Here is an 8429-nt window from a genome sequence, read left to right on the forward strand (position 1 = left end):
GCCACTGACTTTAGACAAGGTTTCTCCTGGTCTGTGGCGGAATTGTTTTCTGAAACTGCAAAATAGCACCAGGGAACGTTTGCGCCGGAACACGCCTCCTCTTTTCGCTGAACCGCCCCCGGGAGGGCAAGTTCATTCCTTCATTCCCTAATTTACAGACGTGCGTCTGTGGAGGGAAAAGTCTGCGGTGCGTGGGTGCAAAATAGGAATGATACATGCGTCGACGTACAAAGTCAATTGCGCTGGGTGCAAGATAAGACCCTTAATGTTTGTTTATTACATTCTGAGGGATTGAAATATTCAGCCTCAGAACAAACCAGAACAAATTTGTCCATTCGGTCTGAATCATTCTTTGAACTGATTCATTCAAAACACTGATTCATTCAGTAATGACACGTTGCTAAACAGTTAGGCGGTGGTTTCATACATTGACAGAATAATATTTATTGAACTATTTTATAAAATCAACATGACATATTTGCTATTTGAGCACAACAGCACTTATGCTTGTGATATTGCTGAACCATATTATTTGATATACGACAAAACTCATGGGAGAAAAATGGCCCTGTATATCTTGAATGAATAAATAGACGCTTGCTGTCAAAAGTCCAACCAAACGCATTGGTATTCTCCCACAAATTCTGGTCAAATTAGCACAAAGTCAACATCCTAATAAGTCATGAACAAAACAACACAAAGCAGAAGAACATGCAAACCCAGACAACATTAAACACAGGCTTACTGTTTGATTCTGCTGAATTCACTGCTGAAACTGTATAACTAGTATGTTGACATGAGGAGGAGAGAGATGCTAATATCCCATTACTGAGCGTTTCCCCTGATCTCGGTATGAAATGTTATTAAACAGAGCTGGATTACACAGCAGACGAGGGTAATCTCTAATCTAACCCCAGCGCCGCCCACATAATCCTGCATAATCTGCCGGGATTACAGACAATAAAAACTTAAATCTCTTTAAACACTACTTTAAACTTTGAGCACACTTCTCAGAGCTCGTTATGAATTGCATGCATTATTAATCAGAATATATTAGCTCTTATAAATTTAAATACTTAGATGCACACGGATTGTGCATTAATTTCCATGGCAACCCACAGCCTGACATTCGAACTCAATAAAATGATCTTTCCTCCCAAATGAGTTCCTTAATGAGGAGGAGGAGGATTTCATTTAATCCGGTTATATATCAGCAAAGTCAACATAAAGTTGCTCTTTTATTTCATTAAAGCCGTAAGAATATTATTGCTCGAGAATGTTCTGGTCTCTCCATTATCAGATTACTTCCGCTTTTAAAGACACAAATGGATGTGAAACGCACGGAATTGCAAAGCATGTTACACATACGTGATCTGAGGAATCATTCACATGCAGAGCACAGATGTGAGAGATGTTGGGTTCGTTTCAAACCCTTTTTGTCGAATGCATTGATTTAGAAATGTGCTTGTGCTATTAAATGCAATGCTGCTGTATCTAGTAATATATCTTCAAATATATATCTAGAAACATGCATTATTATTTACTGGTGTGAGAGATGACAGATTTTTTTAGCCTTCTTTTATTAATTTCATGCTGCATGAAATATGTGACCCTGGACCACTTTTTTTAATTTGAAATGTATACATCATCTGAAAGCTGAATAAATAAGATTTCCATTGATGTGTGGTTTGTTAGGATAGGACAATATTTGGTCGAGATACAACTATTTGAAAATCTGGAATCTGAGGGTGCAAAAAAATCGAAACATTGAGAAAATCTCCTTTAAAGTTGTGCATTTATGTTGGCGATTGTGCTGCATTCACTCACAAAAATACATGTTTTATATATTTACAGTAGGAAATTTGCAAAATATCTTCATGGAACATGATCTTTACTTAATATCCTAATATTTTTTAGCATAAAAGAAAAATTTATAATTTTGACCCTTACAACGTATTGTCGGCTATTGCCACAAATATACACAAATATATGTGACTGGTTTTGTGATCTAGGATCACATATATAATAATCATGATGATCTATAAAATCAAAGTCCTGGATTCAACAAGAGGCTGATGTGGAAAAGCTGCACCATGAACTCAATAAAGCGAAACCTTCACTAGCCACAGACCAACACGAGGCAAACCATTAACCCACACACACACATCACTGCTTATCGCAGTCAAACGCAGCGGTTTGCCATGTATCGAACCAGACGTCGGATCCGATCAATGAGTGCTTGCTGGACAAGGTTTTCCATTTACACACCTCTACGATTCCTCACTCGCTCATATATTATGGAGGGAAATCGCAGGGATGATTTGCTCCCTGTCAGATCTATTAAGACGAATAAAGACACATTACTCACGACAGCCCGAGGAGGATATTAACTAACACTTCTTACTCGCTTTCTAATCTCCTGAATAATAAAACCATGTTACATCATGTGGGAAAGTGGATTATAAACACTCATCATTCTATAATCACTGCGTCGTCTAAACCGCTACATATTTGCTCAAAAATAATCTGTGTCATATGATGTTTCTCAACCCAGTACCAACAAATATTGGAAAATAAAACTACAAATTGTTTCATGTTTGAGGAAAGTGTCAATACTAGGGTGAAATCCAACAAAACTGTCAAGACATGGGTCATATTTCATACCAAAATCAATATAGGCGTCTCTCTCTCCCTCTCTCTCTCTTTATATATATATATATATATATAGTACATATATATTTAATATTTCTAATAATGAATACTTATTATATAATAATATTAATTATAATTACCATACAGAATATGGTATATTTAATAAAAAATAAATAAATAATATATATATATATATATGCTTATCATATATAATGTGTAATATCATTGTATATATATGTTCATTATATATATTTCATTTATGTATTACACTTAAAAAATAATGTATGTATGAATAATAGACAAAAATTGTTTTAATGCACATTATAGTTTCTTATTTTCTTTTTCTTTGTAGGGGTGAAACATGATCCAGAATTTCTTAAAGAGATTCAACCAATATCCTAAAAGACTTACGGAGAGGAGTAAATGGGTTTGGGGAGTTTTTAAATCACTGGGTTTAAGATGAGAGATGAATCTGATCTACAGAGAGAATGAGTCTGGTCTACAGAGAGAAATATGAGACATTTGTGTAACTTTAATAAAGTTCTGCTCCGTGCTGAACGCTGTAATTGCTAGATGAGGCATTCCTGCTTTGCATCCCAGCGGATCGTGTCTATATCAACCCACGGACGTCTGGTTACCTGAGCAACGCATCTCTGCCGTCCCTCCATTCATCACCGAACACTGCATGTGATTCTCAAACACACACCGTTTACCCAGAGATCTTCACACACACTCACACACACACACACACACACACACTCTCTTGGAACTCTCTGTTCTTCTGTGCAGATTTGCTGCTGGTTGAACAGAAAAGGTTAACACGCCCCTAAAAATGCATTCTGGGAGCTTTCCTTGACTCCAGCAGGAAATTTCAGTGAAACACTGTGTTCCATTTGACTCTGAAAGGCAAAATTTCCATTAAAAATAAATAAAAAAAAAGTTTACTTTTTTTCTTTTTTTTTAAGAATTTAATGTTTTTGAAAGAAGTCTCTTTTGCTCAAAAAGGCTGCATTTATTTGATCAAAAATACAGTATTATTACACTTCAGAATAGCTGTTTTCTATTATAATCAGAAATCATTCAAATATGATGATTTGCTGCTCAAGAAACATTTGTGATTATTATCAGTGTTGAAAACTGTTGTGCTGCTGCTTTATGTGTTTGTGGAAACTTTTTCTGGATATTTTTATGTATAGAAAGTTAAAAACAACAGCATTTATTTGAAATGCTTTTGATTCATTTTAATGCATCCTTGCTGATTAAAAGTATTAATTTCTCATTTCTAACCCTAAACTTTTGAACGGTAGTGTATATTAAAATGCACTTTATATCTGTGATCACGTGGCTTGTTAAAGAGAGCTGTGTTATTACTTTTCTAAGAGATGAGTCACATGATTTTCACTTGAATGTAAGTGAATAAAATCTCACACTTGCACAGAGGAGAAACCCGAGCCGTATCTACAGAGTCGTGCAAGGACCCTTTTCACTGGAGCCTGTGAGCAATTTGCTTCAGAAAAAGTGGCTTTTGCAGCGGCACAGAAATCGCTCAGAGCAGCTTCAGGTATAATTGCATGTGTACGTGTTTGTGCATGTGTGTTTTTGTGTCCGATTTGATGTTGAAATTCATCACTCTGTACCTGACTGTGTGCGTGTCTACAGAACAACAGCTGACCACTGCAGATCTGACTGGAACCCAATCTCCATGTGCTCCCTGGGATCCTGTTCATTTCCCCATCCTGCCAGCACAGAACATGCTTTTCTCTCAATTGCCTGGGAAGAAAAAAAACAAAACAAAAAACAATCTGAGTCATTTTTAGGTACGAATTAATCTCCTGAACACAACCTGCATAAGTGGCGAGCGCTTCGGCTCAATTGCGCAGCTGTCATTGCTTTCTGAATTTGGAAATGTATGTGCTGTTGAACACTGGCCGTATCATGGTTGGGTCCTCCATCCCTCACCAGAGGAAAACTGTATTGCTCAAGTTGCATGTTTGACATGTTCCTGGTCTTATTTTGAGCATTCAGTTGCAGATGGATTTCATTGCCGTCTCAGAGAAACAACTGAGGGATTAAAGAGATTTTTCGTTTCCTCACAGCTAACACAAATATGTTCTAAGAATGATTGCTAATACGTTATGAAACAATATTTCTGAATGTTCTCTGAATGTTTTAAAAACATTTTTACTTGGTTATGTGAACATTCCATTTTGTCATTCTTCAAACATTATGGAATGTTACTTTTGAATGTTCTCTGAACATTCCGAAACTAGTTGTTACATTTAAAAAAGTAAAAATAAACATCCAACTGAAACATTCCATGAATGATGTATAGAGCTTATGTAGCCCCGCCCCTTTTCAGCGCTGTGCTCGTTGTCTTTTGACTTCCGGTCTGTATTTTCACAGCGATTTTGCGTGCTTATTAATGAACGGCTCGTTTTAAAAGTCATCTGCTTTAAACATTACAATCCTCATGATAACTTTTGTTAACTTTACATTAAGTAAATCCACTTCAAAAGCTAATTACTCCTGGACAGCAACGCCATAGGAATATACAGAGCGACCGCAAAAACTGAAGTTAAAAGACAATATTCTAAAGATGGCGGCGCCCTCGTTTCTCTGGCGCATAAGGTCTATAGAACATTCTGTTAAAGTTACTGGAAGAACATTTATTCATAACTTTGTCAGAAAGTTAGCAATGTTCTGAGAAAGTTCTGTGTTAGCTGGGATATAGTACATGACCAGAATTAGACATGAATTTGAGCTTATTTTGAAGTTTTTGACAGATGCACCTGTATATCAAGAGCCCTTTCAAGGAAACTTGAGTCTTTGCCCTTGGCAGTGATGGTCTGTTTGTCTACATATCCCACTGTTCTGAGACATCAGCTGAAAAGGTGACTGGCACTTTGCAAGCAGCTCTGGTCCATCTGGTGAAATTGTGCATTTAATCCAATTTCTGCGGAGGTCTGAATTCATGTGTGAAAGCTGAAATGAGATGCACCCATTATACATACATAGAGGGTTCGGCAATGCAAACGTGGACGGCATGCAAAAAATAGCCTTTTGACAAGGTGCAATTAACTTATGGGATCTTTTTTTTTTATATTCTAGCAAAGAAAAGTTTAATAAGACACTTTGTTTAGTTTTCCAAAGGGCCACTGAATGTCACTTACACAGACAGCATATGTTTTGTCACCAACAAATTGTCAATATTTACTCACCATTGTCATTTTAAAAACCCAAATAATGTTTTTTTATTTATAAATTGCATTTCCCAAGCAAAACAAGACAAATGGCAACTATAACAAGAAAAAATTAATCAGAAATAGGATGAAAATATGGTTAGAAATTGAGACTTGGTGGAGAAATTATGATGTTATGAAGATTCAAGTGAGTTCCATAATTTTAGTGATCTGCTATGCTTCACATAAAATAATCTTGTAATAATCAGCTCTTCATGGATTTCATACCAAATGGGGGTGAGTAAAAAAAAAAAATGAAGATCAGACGATCATTTTTAGACAATCTATTCCTTTAACAAAGGAGGAGAAAGGTGGAAAACATAATTTTATGCTGAATGGAAATTTAACGTGTTCCCTAAAGCATCCCAGATCAGTTTACCTGTGACTGAGAGCTCTTCCAGTGCTTGACTGAGTTCGGACAGAGGTTAGAGAGAGAGAGAGAGAGAGAGAGAGAGAGAGAGAGAGAGAGAGAGAGAGAGAGAGAGAGAGAGAGAGAGAGAGAGAGAGAGAGAGAGAGAGAGAGAGAGAGAGAGAGAGAGAGAGAGAGAGAGAGAGAGAGAGAGAGAGAGAGAGAGAGAGAGAGAGAGAGAGAGAGGAAAAGTGACATGGACAATATTGGTGAACAAACATTGTTTTGGCTTTGATGCGGCGTTGAGTCCCACATGGATCCATCAGTTCGGCGGAGCTCTGGGAGACGAGCGCACATCTCAGACGGCAGACAGAAACACCTGGGTCCCACAAACATCACAGCTCCTGCCTCATATCTGTCTTTTACTCTCGCTTATGAGATAGATCTCTCTCTCTTCTGTGTGTTTATTAAAGGAAAAGTTCACAGAGAAAAATTATGCTATTATTTACTCGCTCTCAAGTCGTTCCAAACCTGTGTGCTGTTATTTTTTCACAAAAAAATGAATTTTTGCATGGTTATTTCAGATCATAGTGTTTTAAGATCCTAAAAGGATGACAAAGGCGTGTCTGTATATCATTAAACAGCACGGTTTAGAAGAGTAAATGAGGACGGTTTGCTTTTTTGAGCGAGAACTATAGAGTCTTTTACTCTTGCTTATGTGATAGATCTCCCTACATCTCTTATGTGTGTTTATTAAAGGAAAAGTTCAGAGAAAATGGAAAAAAAAAAAAGGAAAAATGTTTAATTATTTACTCACCCTAATGTCGTTCCAAACCTGTGTGCAGTTATTTTTTCCTGTGGAACACAAAAAGAAAGAATGTTTGTGTGGTTATTATTTCAGATCATCCCAAAAGGATGACAAAGCACCGTTCAGCTTGTGCTGTATATCACTGAACAGCGCGGTTTAGAAGAGTAAATGAGGACGGTTCGCTTTTTTGAGCGAGAACTATACTTTTAATGATACGCCAGTGTTCAAACAGCATCTGCAGGACCCCACTGTGATTAATAAGTGCCATGCACAGAGCGGCTCTACGTAGCGGTAGGACTCTTAGTCACCATATGCTGGAGAAAAACAAGCTAATGAAATAAAAGGAAACACTCACTGAATGCAAACTTCTTTTTTGCACACCAGCAAGAAAGTGTGCAGTTGTTTGGGAAACACATGCAAGATTTTGATTTTCTTTTAAAGACAATTAATGTGAAATGCCCAGTGATGTCCTAAAGTCAAGTTACATGGATGCATACTGCCATCTAGTGGCGATTTTATAAAGCTCAGATCTTTTGCGGCCTCTTCAGAATTTGCCCTCATTTGCTCACCCTCAGGATGTGTAGTTGTATCACACAGTACATGGACACTAATGAATTAGTATTGGTGCACTGTACTATTAAGCTTAGTTTAAACGCATGCAATCAAAGTGAAAAGCGCCAATAGTCATGCCAGGTTTCTGCCAAAAGTAGTGCTTAATTATTGCTCCAAATAAATTTAACTAAAATAATGTTGCTGAATTTTTTAGATTTTCCATATATAGAATGAACTGTTTGCTATATTTCAGATTAGTAATTTAACATTTGCTTGTGTATATGCACTACCTGTCAAAAAATTGGAAATGTTTTGAAAAAAGTCTCTTCTGCTCACAAAGGCTGCATTCATTTAATAAAAAATACAGTAAAAATTGCAGTAAAAATTACAATTTAAAACAATTATCAATTGAAATTAGGCTAAATGATTTACTGTTGACAGCAAGGCAATAAAACTGAATGAAACTGCTGTTTATTGGATAAAAACCAGATGTGATTATGAGACTATACATTACTTGCCTTGCATTCAATGACGCAAAAAGTATGTCTTAATTTAAAGTCCCCCTGTGGTGAGAATCCAGCTTTTAATGTTGTTTATATGTCTATGTGGTGTTTTTAATATGCTTTAAGACAAACCATGTGTAAATTCATAAGTCGACACCATTGCTGAGTATTTTCTCCTTAAAACTGCAGTGAACCAAAGACAGTCTCAAAAACACGCTTTGAAATCGCTGGTGTTTCTGACGTCACAAACTACCTTGTAACCAATCAGATCAACGTGTGATCGTCAACCAGTGGATCTCTGAGCTGAGGGAGTGAGTGGAGGCGGG

At 36.8% G+C, this 8429-nt stretch overlaps 1 protein-coding gene across 5 annotated transcripts in view; it reads right to left on the reverse strand.

Annotated features, from left to right (window-relative positions):
* Positions 1-8429, reverse strand: part of ptn (pleiotrophin) — a 68698-nt gene that overhangs the window by 54332 nt on the left and 5937 nt on the right. The window contains exons 2-5 of one of the 5 annotated variants that reach the window (XM_081364116.1): positions 7058-7095; positions 6520-6696; positions 5442-5634; positions 4290-4713 (exon numbers count right to left, since the gene is read on the reverse strand). The gene's annotated coding sequence lies outside the window, so the exon portion shown is untranslated. The remainder of the gene's footprint in view (positions 1-4289; positions 4714-5441; positions 5635-6519; positions 6697-7057; positions 7096-8429) is intronic. The other 4 variants (XM_081364119.1, XM_081364118.1, XM_081364115.1 and 1 more) reach the window with 4 other exon arrangements.

Source organism: Scardinius erythrophthalmus (assembly GCF_964197995.2).
Source record: "Scardinius erythrophthalmus genome assembly, chromosome: 4".
Classification (NCBI taxonomy): domain Eukaryota; kingdom Metazoa; phylum Chordata; class Actinopteri; order Cypriniformes; family Leuciscidae; genus Scardinius; species Scardinius erythrophthalmus.